This window comes from Lepisosteus platostomus, chromosome 5 (assembly GCF_059453375.1).
Source record: "Lepisosteus platostomus isolate fLepPlt1 chromosome 5, fLepPlt1.hap1, whole genome shotgun sequence".
Classification (NCBI taxonomy): Eukaryota; Metazoa; Chordata; class Actinopteri; order Semionotiformes; family Lepisosteidae; genus Lepisosteus; species Lepisosteus platostomus.
In genome coordinates this window covers 32,619,216-32,637,448 of record NC_142615.1, presented here as the reverse complement: position 1 = coordinate 32,637,448, position 18,233 = coordinate 32,619,216, and positions in this window count along the sequence as shown.

Sequence of the window (18,233 nt, the reverse complement as noted above, 5' to 3'; positions counted from 1 at the left end):
AGACGGTTTTCCGAACTCATACATCAGAAAGACCACCGAAACTAAAATTATTCTGCAGCTAGGATCACACATTCTCCCTTCCCTTAACGACAGATTACTGTTCTTTTAAATTTTCTCCATTCATTGGAAGTTTCATTTCACACCTCTCTGCACCCATTCTGACTTCACACCTCTTGATTGGCCTCTCTTTCTGTCCCCTGCTCCCGCCTCTCACTCCTCCTCCCTCTCAACCTTTGTTCTCCCGCTACTTTACCTTTGCCTACTGCCCTGTCTCTCTCACACCTGAAGAAGGCTCCACGGCCGAAACGTTGTGTTCTCTTTCTTCTTTTTTTCAGCATGGAATAAACCTATTACTTGTTCATGTGTACAGTATGTTGGAAATCTTAGTAACGTGCAAAAATAATAAAACGGTTAATATTTTTGTACAACATACCTTTAAATAGGTGTAACTGAATATCAATGGTGTAGCGAAAGATTTAAAGCACACTTGATAAAAAGTGATATACTAACAGTATGTTAAAAAATCTTAGCATAATTTAATACGGTAAAAAAGTTTAAAATGAATGATCAATTATTAATTTCTTATCATGGGTGTTGTTTGTGTTTTATGCAATTTATATTAAAAACAATCATTTAGAAATACATTCAAAAGACAACAATATTTTTATAAAAATGTATATTTTCAAAAGTCAGCAGAATGCACAAAACAATAAAGTGATGTAACAGAAAATGCTCACACAATTTGTTAAAACATTTTTTTAAAAGCTCTAAGATTCACAAATACTAATACAAAGTATAAATATTCCGTGGGTTTAAAATTCAGGATTATGAATGCTCAATTGCTTACAATGGGTGTTTGTGTTCTATACCTGAACCGATAGAAACACCTATTTCTCTACAAGACATAGAAATAATGACTTAGTAAAACAGAGCACTTTTGCTGGAACATCATTTAATCATAGGATTTGATCGCTTGAAGATGGGCACACAACTTTTTCCAAGGCTTGTCACACTGTCATTCCATGAACCCATTCCAGCTTCTCATAGCAAAACGTCTACTTTTTACTACTATAAGAACAGTGATGCACAAGAAATATTTAGTTATCTAAAATATTGTAATAACAACAGGGAGCTATTGGCCACTCTGACACTATATCCAGGTGGATGCTGCACATTGGTGGTGGTGGAGGGGATCCCCATTACTTGTAAAGCGCTTTGAGTGGAGTGTCCAGAAAAAGCGCTATATAAGTGTAAGCAATTATTATTATTATTATAAACAACACAAACCTTCTGCCATACAGTATGCACTTCTCCAGGACCAATTTCAGCACACGATAATCCTCGGTCAAATGAAAACTTTAATTTATATCACATTGGCTTCTGGAAAAGCAGTTGATCTGACATCACATTTGCCGCAACACACTTCATCCTCACTTTGAGTGTAATCTTGGGATTTGAGCACAGAAGTGAGACACACCCCACCCCATAAAGGACTTGAGACCCAAATTCCTGTCTTAAAAGACTAATAAACTTCCACTCAGACACACTTTTTATATCTAAGTTCTCTGATTGACTATCTTCACCTGGGTATTGAGCCAATCATCTGGTCCTGAGACTTAATAGGCTGGATTTGAATGTCTTTCCAAAAGATTATTTAAAAGCCTCACTTATGCAAATAGTGACACTCTATCTTTTCTTCACATATGAGATTTTAAATATTTTAGCACTTTCCTCTTCACCTGCAACACACTCATCTATCTATAGTAAGTGGTATCTTTGCATCATATTTCACCATGGAAAGAAAGATCAAAGGGTTTTGGCAGAAGAGAAGGAGCTCTCCTCGCCCGTATAGGAACAAGCAATCTTGGTGTTATTAGCACCACACTCTAACCAACTGAGCTAACTGGCCATACAGAAGAAAGTGCTCTCTGTGCAGCATACAAATTTAATTTAGAGATTTTTTTTCCTACTCTGAATTGAAACCCTCCCAATTAAGTGTGTGGGCTCTCTGGAAGTGGACAAAATGGTTTTAGTTCTATCCTCCTAGGAAGAGGGCATGATTGCTCACTGTGCGGCATAGAAGGTGTTTTAGAGCTTTTACTAAGAATTGAAACTCTTGCAAATACGTGTCCTTACTTCCTGGAAGCGGATACAAGTGGTCTGAGTTGCTTTATTGTGAAGTGACTGGAACAATAAAAGAAGAAATGGACACAAAACTGGAGATGTCAGGTCAGTGGGGTGACTTGTATGAAGCCAGTCTTTAACTTCCTCACTGGTGAGAATATAGTGGAGAGATGCAGATTGAAGTGGGAAAGACTGAACTGTTATTGTCTGGTTTTGGTGCTAAAAACATCTGTAAATAACAGTAACAGGACTGAAAACACCATTTCAAACACAATTACTGTATCAGTATTATAGAACTCAAATCATTCAATAATATTTTGCATATTTTATTATAGTGTTAATATGTAGAAATACATTCTGTTAATAATTGCTAATTTCATTTAATTTGGAAAATTCCCCAAAACCAGGCAACCTAACATAAAAGGTTTAATACATTGTTAAAGATCCAGAGTGAAAGTATATAGAATATTGTTTTACACAGTCTCTTAGTGTTTCACAAATTATATTTATTTTACAGGTGGCACCATGGTTAACATTGCTACCATGCAGTGCTGGAGCTCTGTGTTTCATTCCTGACCTGTGCGCTATCTGTGTGGAGTTTGTAAGTTGTCCCCCATGTTTGCATAAGTTTCCTCCAGGTGCTCCAGTTTCCTCCTAAACTCCTAAAACATTCTGATATTATTTTAGGAAGTGAGCTTAAAAGGCTCGTTCTTTCATGATCATGAGTTTTGTAATGTCAGTTTGTCACACCTATCAAAGTGTGTATTGTTTGAGCAAACTTTTAACTCTCCTGTGTTCCTGTCATTTGAATCCAGATGCTTTAGTAGATGTCTGTAGTTATAACATTTCTGAAGTTTTAGATTTTGGGATTCTGTGCCTTCTTGTAGGGAAATTTTAATACCAGGTTGTCTCATGTTGTGTCTGGTTTTGTCTACAGTGTCCTTTGTGTAGATAAATTTATATGACTAAGTTGATAAACATTTACATTTCCTCTTCCTGTGAGGTGGATATTATCATTGTGAGTGGCCAAGGGCTCCTTAATTTTTTATTGATACTTTTAATATCATACATTAGAAATAACACGCAGATAAAAATGGTTTAAAAAAGTTTATTGCAAAACATCTTTTTAATAACATTTATAAAAAAATGTTACCATCAAAAATGGTACATTCAGAATTGAACATCAATGAATGGTTTTATTTCTAATTTCTAAAACATCAAAATATAAAAAGAAGAAAGACTGAGCAGAAATGGGATGTTCAAGCCTCCCTTTTCTAAAACACAAGCTGCAGGTGCTGTAGACACAGACACCGAGGACAGTGTGGAAACAGTGGAGTGAAGTGAACTCAGGTCACAGACAGTGTCAGTGTGGAAACAGTGGAATGAAGTGGACTCAGGTCACAGTCTGAATGTGGAAACAGTGGAGTGAAGTGAACTCAGGTCACAGACAGTGTCAGTGTGGAAACAGTGGAGTGAAGTGGACTCAGGTCGCAGACAGTGTCAGACAGTCTCAGTGCTCAGAGCTGCTGTAAGACTGCGTGACTCTGTTGGTGGAGCTCTTCTGTGTCTAGACCTGCAGGAGGAGCTTCTCCCAGACAGCCCTGTCAGTCTCACAGCACCCATCCTCTCCCTGAGACTCGTCCCCAACATCATCGTAGTCAGCCCTGTCAGGGGCAGAGACTCCTTCTTCAGAGGGCAGTGTGGGCTGTTACGAGTTCGGTAATAGGGACCGAACGAGTGAGTGAACCCACTTGCAGGAGCGAACAAAGCCAAGTCGTAATCCGAAAGCAGAGCGAAAGTACCAATCCAAGCCGAGATCAGAAAAGCCGAAGTCCAAAGGGAAAAACCGTAAGCCGAAATCCAAGACAAACACAGAGTAGAAGAAGCGCAACCAGGAAGCTCGATAGGGAAAACCAATACTGAGCAACGAGGTAGGGAAGGACAGGTGTTTAAGTAGGATGAGATGGGGGTGTGGTGGTGAATGGGAAAACTGATAGGTGAACTGATAGATAGGGGCTACGCCTACTTCTGCCTCCTCCGTTGCCGGGAGGCAGGGTTCGTAACATTCCCCCCCCCTCTACGGGTGGCTCCTGACGCCCTTTAGGGACGATCCGGGAAGTTAAGGTGGAAGTCTTGGATGAGGTTGGGGTCCAGAATATCCTTCTCCGAGACCCACGAGCGCTCCTCCGGACCGTAGCCTTCCCAATCGACGAGATATTGTAGGGATCCACGAGACCATCGGGAATCCAGGATTTTATTGACTGTGTAAGCAGGGAGTCCATCAATTACTCGAGGCGGTGGGGTTTTTTTTTTGCGGTTTAGACAGGGTGGATCTGTGAAAGGGTTTAAGGAGGGAAACATGGAAAGTAGGGTGGATCCGAAGGGTAGGAGGCAAGGCCAGTCGGTAAGTCACAGGGGTGATCTGGGCGAGGACACGAAAAGGACCAATGTACCTGGGAGCAAGCTTGCCAGAAGGTTGCTTAAGAGGAAGGTTCCGAGTAGATAACCAAACAAACTGACCGCGTCAAAGTCTGGGTGGGATACGACGGCGCCGATCAGTCACCTTCTTCCGCTGAGCTGAGGTGCGAAGAAGGGTGGCTTTGGCCTTCCTCCAGAAGGTCTTCAGTTTAGAGATGTAGTCCTGAACCGAAGGTACCTCTGTGTTGTGGTGGGAGTCAGGGATAAGAGGAGGCTGATAACCTAAAGCACACTTAAAGGGAGACATGCCGGTAGCTGTGGTATACAAAGAATTGTGTGCATACTCTGCCCATGGGAGCAAAGACACCCAATTGTCATGGGTAGAGGAGATATAAGTCCGTAAATAGGTCAGCAGTTCCTGATTCATTCGTTCAGTCTGACCGTTGGCCTGAGGGTGATAAGCTGAGGTAAGTGAGACTGAGGCGCCCGGCGACTTACAGAAGGCCCTCCAAAATCGGGAGACAAACTGGGGGCCCCTATCAGAAACAATATCCTTAGGGATGCCATGCAGTCGGAAGATATGTTGTACAAACAATTCTGCTAGTTCGTGAGCTGTCGGTAAGGATGGTAGGGGAATAAAATGGGCAGACTTGGAAAAACGGTCTACCACCACCATAATAGTTGTGTGTCCATGGCTGGGTGGAAGGTCAGTAATAAAATCTACTGAGAGGTGGGTCCAAGGACGGTCCGGGATGGGTAGGGGTTGAAGAAGGCCCGCTGCCCTCATCCGGGAAGACTTCATTTGGGAGCAGATAGAGCAGGCCTGGACATATTCCTTGACATCCTTGGCCATAGATGGCCACCAGAAGTCTCTGGAGATGAAATCCAAGGTACGGTGGAATCCAGGGTGTCCGGCGAAGCGGGAGTCGTGTCCCCATTGTAAAACTGCCGATCTGACAGAATTAGAGACAAATAACTTGTCCTGAGGGCACTGAGGAGGTACCGTCTGTCCTACCAAGGCTCGTCGAACAATTACCTCAATGTCCCACCTTACAGCTGCCAGGAACTTACCAGACGGGATGATGGGTTCTGGAATCAATTCGGCCTCAGGGGGGTCGTGGATCCGTGAAAGGGCGTCTGCCTTGACGTTCTTGGAACCTGGAGTGTAGGTGATCAAGAAATTAAATCTGGAAAAAAAAAGGGACCACCTAGCCTGGCGAGGACAAAGACGTTTGGCCGACTGCAGATACTCCAGGTTTTTATGATCAGTGTAAATTAAAAAAGGGTGATGAGCACCCTCTAACCAGTGCCTCCATTCCTCCAATGCCAGCTTAATGGCCAAGAGCTCACGGTTACCGACGTCATAGTTCATTTGGGCAGGTGATAGCTTCTTAGAGAAGAAGGCACAGGGATGAAGAATCTGTTTTTCTCCATGACGTTGGGAGAGAACAGCACCCACACCATGGCCAGAAGCATCCACTTCGACCACAAAGGGCAAAGTTGGATCAGGGTGTTTTAGGATGGGGACTGTAGTGAACAGGTGTTTCAGACGCTGAAATGCTTCTTCGGCTTGAGGGGTCCATTTGCCTTGTTTCGGTCCTTTACGGGTCAAAGAGGTTATGGGAGTGACCACCGAGCTGAAATTTCGAATAAACTTCCTGTAAAAGTTAGCAAAGCCGAGAAATCGTTGAATGTGTTTTAGATTCTTGGGAGTGGGCCAATCAGTAATCGCCGAGACTTTACTCGAATCCATTTCCACCCCCTCCGGCGAGATGATGTACCCTAAAAAGTGAATCCTTGAAGCATGGAAGGTACACTTCTCTAGTTTGACATATACAGTAGCTTATTCTTAATGGGCCGGGAGAGTACTTCTCTGACATGGAGAACATGATCCTGGAAGGAATCAGAAAAAATTAATATGTCATCTAGATAAACCAATACAAATCTTTGTAGGAGATCCCGAAAGATGTCATTAATAAAAGATTGAAACACTGCTGGAGCATTAACCAAACCAAAGGGCATGACCAAATATTCGTAATGTCCATGGGTTGTCATAAATGCCGTCTTCCATTCATCCCCCTCCCGAATGCGGATTAGGTTAAAGGCCCCTCGTAAATCCAGTTTAGTAAAAATCTTGGCTCCATGCACCGCCTCAAGTGCTGCTGGAATTAAAGGCAAAGGGTACCGATTCTTGATGGTGATCTCATTGAGGCCACGATAGTTGATGCAGGGACGGAGCCCACCATCCTTCTTTTCCACAAAAAAAAATTGGCATATGCTGGTGAAGTGTATGGACGTATAAGCCCAGCCTTCAGAGAATCTTGTATATAGACTTTCAGGGCCTCAGACTCAGAATTGGAGAGTGGAAAAATACGACCTTTGGGAGGGATAGTACCAGGCAAAAGGTCAATGGCGCAATCGTATGGTCGATGAGGGGGGAGGGTCAAGGCCTCCTGCTCATTAAAGGCTTCCTGAAGATCAGAGTATTGAGGGGGTATGGTAGGAACCCCTGAAGGGGACGTCGCCATGAGTGCTATTTTCACTGGTAGGTGACAGCATTTTCTAATACATCTGGGTCCCCAAGCTACAATCTCTTTACGGGACCAAGAAATGTGTGGGTCATGCTGCTGTAGCCAAGGAAATCCTAGTACCAGAGGATGAGTTGGAGTCTCCAGGAGATAAAACCAGATGTCTTCGACATGGGTGGCGCCTATCTTCAGGCTTATAATTTCCGTTTGCCACCTAATAAATCCTGGAGATACGGGGGAGCCATCAATAGACTGGACACGAAGAGGGGTGGACACCAGGGTCAAGGGTAATTTCCAAGCTCGAGCGATGGAGGCGTCTATAAAGTTTCCTGCCGCCCCCGAGTCTATAAAAGCAAGAAGAGGTCTCCTTTCCTTATCCCAGAATAGGGTAGAAAAAATTAAAAATCCTGAGGAAAACTGAGGGAATTGAGTAGTCTCACTCACCTTAGGATTCCGAGAAGGTGGGCGGCGCCTCAAGGACGAGTATGCAGCAGGGCAGGCCGCTTTAAAGTGTCCAAGTTTCCCACAGTACAGGCAGCGACCCTCTCGTTGGCGCCTCTCACGTTCTTCAGGGGTTAACCGGGTGCGGGCTATTTCCATAGGTTGTTCAGAGTCAGCAGATCTGAAAGGTGATAGCCGAGGAGCCTCTAGTATAGAGGACCGGGATCTTTCAGCACTCCTATGACGAATTCTGAGTTCTAATTGCAAAACCTGTGAAATAACTTCCTCCAAGGTATTGCCCAATTGTGGCATATTAACCAGATGGTCCTTAATTTCTTCACAGAGTCCTTGACGGAAAAGAAAAATAAGGACCTCATCGTCCCAGTGAGTCTCTGCTGCCACTACTCGAAAATCAATAGCATAATCATGTACAGACCGGCGGCCTTGGTGGATGGAGGAGAGGCGGAATGCAGAGTCTTGGCCAACTACGGGGCGACAAAAAACCCCCTTAAATTTTTCTAAAAAAAGATCATAATCCTGAATTTCAGGAGCCCCGCGATCAAGCAGAGCAGTAGCCCATTCCAGAGCGCAGCCGGTTAGCAGTGAAACTATGAAGGCGATCTTGTCCTGAGGAGAAAAAAAAGTTTCCGGATAGAGCCTGAAAACCAGCGCACACTGTGCTAAGAAGCCCCGACATTTGGTAGGGTTGCCGTCAAACCTGTCAGGTGGAGTTAGTGGAAGAGGTCGAGGGGCAGGTGTAGCAGCTGGCGGGGGCGTAGCCGAAGCGGCAGCTCCAGCATTGCTTCCTAGATTGCTGATGGGCGGCATTGCAGACAGGTGCGCAGAGATCTGTTGGACAGAAGCCTGGAGCTGGAGTAAGGCTTGTCCGTGCTGATCCAAAGCCGAGCGAATCTCCTGTTGCTCCGCTGGGTCCATGTTAAAGGGCTCAGTATTCTGTTACGAGTTTGGTAATAGGGACCGAACGAGTGAGTGAACCCACTTGCAGGAGCGAACAAAGCCAAGTCGTAATCCGAAAGCAGAGCGAAAGTACCAATCCAAGCCGAGATCAGAAAAGCCGAAGTCCAAAGGGAAAAACCGTAAGCCGAAATCCAAGACAAACACAGAGTAGAAGAAGCGCAACCAGGAAGCTCGATAGGGAAAACCAATACTGAGCAACGAGGTAGGGAAGGACAGGTGTTTAAGTAGGATGAGACGGGGGTGTGGTGGTGAATGGGAAAACTTATAGGTGAACTGATAGATAGGGGCTACGCCTACTTCTGCCTCCTCCGTTGCCGGGAGGCAGGGTTCGTAACATGGGCAGGACCCTGTCCACTCCAGGGCCAGTGTGGGGGACACCTGAAACAGAGACACAGAGTAAGAGACAGGCAGTGGACAACTGATGGACAGGGACAACACTCTAAGCTGATATTTTTGGTTTAGCAAGTCATTAAAATTGGACCCATCAATTTTTAATCACGGGTACAGTATGCATTTTTTTAAATTGTATATGTGCGATTTTAAAATCTATAGGAATTAATTGCCTATAAACAATGCTAGAAATAGATAGTATCACAAAATTAATACTTGAAATACGGTTTGTCAAATGAATCAGGTATTGAAATAATATTACAAATTACAAATAGGGGTTATGAAAATGGTGAATATCAGAAATGACAGAGTAGATAAATTAATAATTAAAAAAATCATAGCCCCCACCTTGTAAAAATTGTTAAAATTTTGCTAAGAATATACCCAAGCTTTTGGTATAGTTAAAGGCAGATTAGTTCTTTGGTACAGCTTTGGGAAAACAGGTAATATTTCAGACACAATGAGTTAAATATTTGTTAACAATGACAATACTCACTCTAAACAACACACAGAAGAAATGTACAGCACACATGAATTGTACAAATTTAGGCAACTACTTCCTAACCACCCAGAGAAACTACAAAGTGTCACCAAGTATTTAACTTTTACAGAACACCTACACAGGCCAAAAGAAGAGATATACAGTAGCCGCTTTTTTTAAAATCAAACAGAATACGACCTACAGTTAAATCTCTCTCTTTATGAACCTGGATGCTACAAAATCAATATACAGAACAGTTGTTACAATCATTTAGTCAAAAGCCTTGAATAGGACAGTTTTTAAATCAAATTGTATTTTTTAGGAAGAGTTGATGGTTCAGTGCAGATTTCACTTATGCTTATGAAGTTCCAGTGCTCTAAAACCACAGTGAAGAAATACTTTGACAGTATTTTCTGGACTCATTCTTTTTGCAGTCAGAGAACAGAATTCCTGGTCTTGGGGAATCCAGAGCTTTGCTCTGCCCAGACCTCACTCTCTCATAATAGATCAGCAGCTGATCAACCTCAAACATCTGATTGGCTGGGTATGTCAGTTTTTGGGTTTCAATGAGACTCTGATCTATGAAGTCTAACCTTGTACCAGTACAGTCTCTCAGCCTGTACTGGCGAATATTGATCCCAAAATGCCTGATGCCCCCTTATCTTGAATGAGAGTGGCACTGACATGGATTACTGGGAGTCGCCTTCCCCATTACTGAACCACCTTGCCCACACTGAGCCCCCTGGCTGTAGCCCCCTTTACCTGAAGCGGGGTCTCCCTCACTGTCCCCCACATCACTGTACCCAGATTGTGTCTCATCAAAGAGGAGTCTCCCTGTGAACAGAAGAGCAGGTCAGTAATGTCTCTGTCATTCTGACACAGACTGGCCTGTCAGAGATCTCTTCTCTTCCAGTTAGTATTTATTTGCAGATGTGAAATTAGGTCAAGACTAATTTCTAACGACAAAGGTTAGTGCAGGCTGGTACAGGGTGTACTCAATCTTATTAATAATAATTCACCTGACACAGTGTCTGGACTCTGGAGCACAGTGATGGCATCATCATAGTACTCTGGAGCCTCTTCTTTCACAGAAGACATCAGCTCTCCTAAAGCACACAGAGCACAATGTCACTATCAGTCATCAAAACACTGTTTCATCTAAAGCGCAGGACTGCTGGAGCTCATCATAACACACTGATTAACTAAACATCATGTTATGACTAAAACACCAGACTCTTAAGTACAGGTGATCAGGGAACCTGATTTCCTCTCCTATTCATTTCTGTCATAAATTTAAAATTAATCCTAGATTTTGTAGTATGAATATATTTGGACAGAGAGCAGTAATGTGAGCCCCAAAATCCAGACTCAGTGTGATGTACTGTGCAGTGCACAGTGAGAGGAGAGAGTCAGACTCACTGGGATTGGTACAGGGTTTCTCTATGGGACTGGACTGAAATAACTCACCTGACAAGGCATCTGGGCTCTGAGGTACAGTTACAGCATCATCATAGTACTCTGGGCCCTCTTCTGTCACAGGGGACATCTTCTCTCCTGAACCACAAAGAGCACAGATTCAGTGACACATATCAGAGCACTGAGCCATCTAGAGCACCGGACTGCTGGAGCTCCTCAGAACACACTGATTAACTGAATATCACAAAGTAACTAAAACTCCAGACAAGTACAGAAGATCAGGGAACCTGATTTCTAATCCTATTCACTTCAGTGATATATTTCAAACAATTCCTAAATGTTAAAATAAGATGTTGGAGGACAGCAGGGGAGAGAAAGGTTGGTTGTATTTGGAGAGAGTGGTGATGTGGACACTATGAGCAACTGAAGAGGAGCAGACTGAGTGTGCAGGGCTGAGATCACAGAGAGAGAGTCAGACTCATGTGACTGGTGAAGGATAACACAGACTCCATATTCAGAGGCTGAGATCAAAGAGAGAGTCAGACTCACTGAGATTGGTGCAGAGTTTCCCCCATTTGACTGGACTGAAGTAACCCACCTGACAATGCATCTGGGCTCTGAGCTACAGTTACTGCATCATCATAGTACTCTGGGATCTCTTCTTTCAGAGAAGGTATCGAGTCTCCTGAACCACACAGAGAGACAGAGAATTTACACTTCCGGACTCAGACTTACTTTGACCATAGAGATGCAAAGTTACTGTAGTGTGATTTTAAATGTTTTGTGGAGTATAGTTAAGCCATAACTCTAGGGTCGCTGATTTATCTGATCTGAAAGGCAGTTTTTACAGCATGCTGTTCCCCAGTCTCCTTTTCTATCAAAACCAATTAGAGCAGCACCTTGTTTACTACCCCAGTATTGACCAGCTATAGTTTTGCTCAGCATCTGTGATCTGCCGAGATAAGGCTAGTGTAAGGCAACACTGAAGAGCTGGCTTTATAAGGTATCAAACACATGTGGTTCTATTTGTATAATTCAGGATTTTCTACATAAGTTCTCTAAATGGCATCCTGGTTTGAGGTGAGAGTGAGTACTGGACTGAAGACCACCCACTCCCACACTGAGCCCCCTGACTCCACCTCCCCTCACCTGGTACTGGGTCTCCCTCACTGTCCTCCACATCATCGTATCCAGAGGGCAGCTCATCAGAGAGGAATCTCCCTGTGAACAGGAGGACAGATCAATATTACCTGCAGTCAGACAGCAACCACACTGTCCTCTACTGGAAGAGAAGCCAGGATGTGAGTTTGTGTCTATAAGGCAGATCCAGAATCGTGCTGTGTTGATTTTCTTCACTTAGTTTGACACCAGTTGAGAAAGTAAACTCTACAGGTTTAAAACTAAAAAATACTTTTTTTATAAGGCAGCCCAGGGATAGTGATGTGATCATTTTCTTTATCTACCTTAACACACCTCTTGAGAAAACCAGTCAGAAACCAGGATGGTTAGATTTTCTACAATTTTTTAAGTCCTCAGAGAGGGTGGAGATCAATCACACCTGAAGACTCTCTCCACTCACCTCTCCTGGGGGCACTGTAGGTTCCCTCTCTGGCCAGTTTGTACTCTATTTCCTCATAGATGGCATCATGATAAGAGGCGATTGCTCCCTTAGATAGGGCTGTGTGAGGAAACAGACACTCAGGGTTAACATGCAGGGAGCAGAGTACAAGATCAAACATTGACTACTAAACCTTCTTTGGACATTTGAGCACATAAATGTTATGCTTATGGATTTTGCAAATTTCCTGATATCTCCATCTGTAATTGTTGATAATCTTTCTTAAATTTCAAATGGTTTTCTCTACCAGGTTTATTCCTCACGGTAATTATATAAATATCAGTTCCATGTGAGTGACAGAACTGACCACTAGAGGTCACTATGTGGATGGAGAGTTCCCTACCTACCTTTCCTCAGCTTCCTGTTCTGGATCAGCTGCCCCACTAACAGAGCCAGCACCACAAAGAGCAGAGCCCCCAGCAGCAGGAGGACCAGGGGCGAGGCAGATAGACCTCCCAGCAGCTGTGTCTGGGGTGTTGTCCTGGTTCTGCCTGAGAAAGGGGGAGACAATGGATGAACAGGGACCAGGAGAGGTGCTCTTGGACTCATGTACGCTTTGACAGATGGAATGTTCTGTCCTCCCCCATTTCCCATATGGGGCTATGATGGTTCAGGATCAGGTGCGTAGAGGAAAGAGAGGCACTAGATCTACAATGGGAATCTGAAAACACTGATCTTCACCCTGAGAGAGGAGAGGAGACATTACAGCTACACTGGGAATCTGAAGAGACAGAAAGACAGGAGTTATCACTGACAAGGAGGATTTCTGTTCACCTGTAGCTGTTGCTGGACTGGATGTTGGCTCTGACAAACCTGTAAAAGAGATACGAGAACTGTCATTATTTTGTCTTTGGTTTTATAGCAAGCTGAATCCAGAGTGGTCTTAATAAAATAAAAATCTTTACATGTGTTCCTTGAGGTCAAATGTAGGATTGCAGGATGAATGGTGTCTTGCTCAGAATTAAAGTCTAGTGCTGTTCACACACACAGGGCTACACAACATCCCGATCTTGTGACTGATGATCTTAAGATATTAAGCAGTGATAGAATATGTGTAACAGTGTATCTTCTCCATCAATCTCCTACTTTGTTCATCTACAGTTCTAAGACTCTCCACACCTGTACAGGTAACCCCTGCATCCTCCTTGTGTCGACAGTCACTCTGATTCAGTCCAGAGTGACAGCAGTCCCACAGGTGAAGCTCACTGCCTGTGCAGTTCACTTCGTCCAGCCAGATGGCACCACTCCCTGGTCCGAATGAGGCCTCTATTGCTGCACTCACTGCATCCCCACAGCCCAGCTGTCTGCAGACCACCTGGGCATCCTGCAGGTCCCAGGAGTCGTCACAGACTGTCCCCCAGGAGCCCTCGTACCACAGCTCCACCCGGCCAGAGCAGTTAGTGCCTCCAGCCAGGCGCAGAGCCAGTGGGACTGAAAGTCAACAGAAGGGTTACCGAGTGTCATTAGATCTGTGACTGTAGATGAGAGCAGAGAGGTTACTGAGTGTATTTAGCTCAGTGACTGTAGTAGAGATCAGTGAGGTACTGAGTGGCTCTAGAAGAGAGCTGTATGGTTACTGTTCCTCAGCTCAGGGCTGCAGTGTCTCTGAGTGTTTTACACACTGAACTCACCTGGGCAGTACAGCTGAGGCTGCTCTTCCTGAGGGGCTGGAGTGCTTCTGTCAGCTTCTTTTCTAGGACCTTCAAAGATTAATAATCATATAAAAACATTATTATTATAAAATGAATAACAATTACATTGCTTTCATTTTTATACATGTTTGGATATAAATTAATAAGAATTCAGTTTAAAGCTTTTGTCTGTTCTAAATATGGCAAAACACTAAATTACAGAGCATTACTCTTCCCTCTGTACCTGAGCAGGTGATGTTAGCCACTTCTCGGTCTGTGCAGTCATTCTGGCCCCAGGGGGAGGAGGGACACTGCCACAGGGTGGAGTCGTGTTTGCGGCAGGAGACAAAGTCCAGCCATTTGGGATCAGGGCTCAGCCTGGAGTTTGTCTCTCTGGTGATGCCCTTGTCTCCACAGCCCAGCTGTTTACAGATCACTGCAGCTGTAGTGTCTGTCATGCTGTTGGCACAGATGCTGCCCCAGGTGCCATTGTAGTAAACCTCTGCCTGTCCTGAACAGCCTGCAGATAGCCTCAGGAGAGTGTGATCTATCAAGACAGCACGGAAAGTCAAAGGAAACAAACCCTTTCTCACATCCTCCTTGTGTCCACAGTCATGCTGTCCCTACCCTGCTGAAGGACACTCCCACAGAGACGACTCGTTCCCCATACAGCCCACCTCGTCCAGCCAGATGGGTCCAGTTCCCTGGCTGAAGGAGGCTGGCACTGGGGCACTGAGGGCCGTCCCACACTTGAGCTGCCTGCACACCACCTGAGAGTCTGCCAGGTCCCAGGAGTCATCTCAGACTGTCCCCCAGGAGCCATTGTGATAAACCTCCAGCCTCCCAGCACAATCGCCTCCTGCTCCAACCAGCCTTAAGGAGCACTGGGCTAGGAGAGAAGCAGGACCAAATGATAAAGACACATTCCTATAAACATAGTAGTTCAGGTGGGTAGCTGCATCAGCATGCGTAGGCTGCAAAGGAACAATAGGTTTATTCCATGCTGAAAAAAAGAAGAAAAAAAAACACAACGTTTCGGCCGTGGAGCCTTCTTCAGGTGTGAATTTCTATAAACATTGCTGATACAATTACCTCCTACCTCATCTAGCCTGAGGGAGTGCTGGGCTAGGAAAGAGACATATATATCATTATGGCTGGAGTGGTGTCATTCAAGCTAACGTTGACTCTTAAAAAAAAGTTAGGAGTCTCAAAAATATTAGTTTACATATCTGCAGAACTGGTAAGCACAGAGGAACAAAGTGAATCTTTTGGTTTACTCAAATTACCTCCTTATTAGAGTTGTCATCAGACTAAATTCACAGGATAAAATATAAACAAAGAGAAAGAAGAGAGAGGTAACTGAAGGAAGGAAGAGAGAGGAGGCATGTCAGACAAGAAGAACTGGAGATAAAATTCTAGTTAAATAATGTGAACCTTGTTTAAGAGACCTTGCAGTCTTGTTATTTAAGAACATTAAAACATTTTCAGGTTTCCTTTATTGTGCAAGCCTCAGGCTAAAGGCATTCTCTCCTAGTTGGAGGTTTAGAATAGAAAGTAGATTTTCATTCACTTTCGGCATTATATTAGTGAGAACATATTCTGTTCATTTAGGATGCAGGGTAATTCTCTGGTTAGCCTGTTTATGCATCATAGAGGATTTCAGATTAAAGAGTTATAAGGGAAAAATGTTTTATATAACAAGGGGTAAACTATGGATTTTTACCCTGTCTTCAAACTAAGTGTCTGTAGAAAACCAGAATAGAAATAGCTATAAGTCAATTAATTCTGACCATTCTGAGGCTTAGAGAGATATCATTGCTGTTTGGGGCAATGCTGAGCAAAAAACAAGTTTTTGTTTAATCTTCATTGCCTGCATGTCAGTCAAGTGCAGATCAATCAGATTCTAGCAATCAGTTTGTAAGAAGTCTTCTTTTTTACTGCTTAAATCCTATATATAGCCTCTCTAGCACTGCCTATGTCACTAAGACATATGAGAAATGTGATGATTCAGGTTTAATATCCAAGGGTTTAGCTTCAATTCAAGCCCTGGTCCAGGCCTCTACTGTCTATACTTCACAAGATATTGCACCCCAAGATGTTTAAGGGCACTTTCTTCCAGGCGGAAATTTCCCCTGGATTCTGTGACAACCTGAGACTCCATCTCCAATGGATTTGTTAAGATTATGTCACGAACACGGACTGAAATCCATGTCAGATCTTGTAGAAGACCCTATGCGATGCGGTAAGAGCTGGAGAAAACAGGAGGCGTGGTAAAAAGGAACACACAGGGGTTTAATAGTGCACAAAATAATAGTGACAGTCCGTGAGACAGTGTACAAGGAAGACAAAACAGCATCCAAATCCAAACGGGTCCAAAGGCAGGTCAAAACACAGTCCGAGAGTCCATCAACTAGAAATCCATCCTGGGACGCAACAAAGTTAAAATCCCCGGGAGGGGGGAGCACACGGACAAACAAAACATGGAGGTCCAAGGGTGACGGGGCGAGATCCTCCAGATCCCGGGCTCAGGAAGCGGGAGGTGTCGGGGATGAGGCCTATGCCCTCAGGAGACGGATGTAGGGTTTCCTGGTGCTAGGTGGGCCTCGCGACATCTTACCCTAATGATGAGCCCCGAGGACTGGAAGAGCTGGTCTTAAATAATAACACTAAAAGGGTACACCTGGAGAGCTTAATCACACGAACACTAATGGGAGCAGTGAAGCGCCCTCTAGGGAGGGATGTCGGGCGTGACAGATTCTGAATGTTTTAATGTTTATTTTCTTGTTATATCAATGGAAATCCAGCCCATTCAAGATAAAACATTATATATCATTAATACAACTAAAAGATTGTTTTTATGGACCTAATAAACCAGTACTTTTCAATGCTTATGATGTAGTAAGTGCATCTACATCCATATGTTCTGGTAATGCCCACCAATCATTCTTTCAAAAAAATAAATAGATAAAATGTTTGTTTCCTTAGGCTGTAGAGTTTCATTGTTAATTATTAATGTATTGACTTGTCATGCAAATATTCTCAGTTTTCATCTCTGTTGCTCACAACTGCAAGAAAGGAGATCTTAATGAATTAGAAGCACAGGCCTCACATCTCTGGTCAGCAGTGCATTAACCTGATGACAAAACACTGCATCTCTACAGAAAGGGATGATTGGATCGAACAATATACAGAGCTTCTACTACAGACATGCTCAAGTTTCAGGAAACATTTATCCCAGCTCTATTACCAGTCTATATTAATGGACAAAAGACTTAAAATAGGAACAAATATCACTTCATACAATATTGTAACTCTTAACAGGTCCAGCTGTTATATTTTGTGACAAATCTTTTAGGGTTTGTCTTTTATGTCCTACATATCAATCTGCATATGATAACAGTCAAAAATACTTTGAATGGCTCCTACCTGAGCAGAGCTGGGCAACATCCTGTCCAGTGTTGCAGCTGACTGTATGTGGAGAACTGCAGTTCACCAGATGAGACTCGTCCCCGGAGCACTTAATACCTGTCAGACACACAGTGCTGTCACTGTCCCATACAGAGAGGAGTTATAGACTTGTACTACAGAGCACTGAATACCTGTCAGACACACAGCACTGTCACTGTCCGATACAGAGAGGAGTTATAGACTTGTCCTACAGAGCACTGAATACCTGTCAGACACACAGTACTGTCACTGTCCCATACAGAGAGGAGTTATAGACTTGTACTACAGAGCACTGAATACCTGTTAGACACACAGCACTGTCCCCTGTCTCATACAGAGAGGAGTTGTATATTTGCACCACTGAGCCACAGCCCAGCTGTCTGCAGACCACAGAGGCCTCTCTGTAGCCCCAGGAGTGCTGGAGGAGTGTCCCCCAGGTGCTGTTGTAGACAGCCGGACTCCACCATCTAGAGCTGACAAGGATGAATCTAAAAAATAAATGAACATCACGTTTTATTGTCAGTCAGATATCAGTACCATAAAACCAGCCCACGGAGATGGAGAATTTGTTTTGTCCAGGTGAAAGGATGGAAAATTTGTTCATACCTGACTGATTTCATTGTTATCTTTTGGTAAAATTAACATGACACATCCATGTGTTCAACCTCAAGAAGCATTGTTTTTAAATAATAATAATATCCCTTTATTAACCCTAAACAATTCCTTGCATTAGGAATTATCTTTTCACATATCCCAGCTTG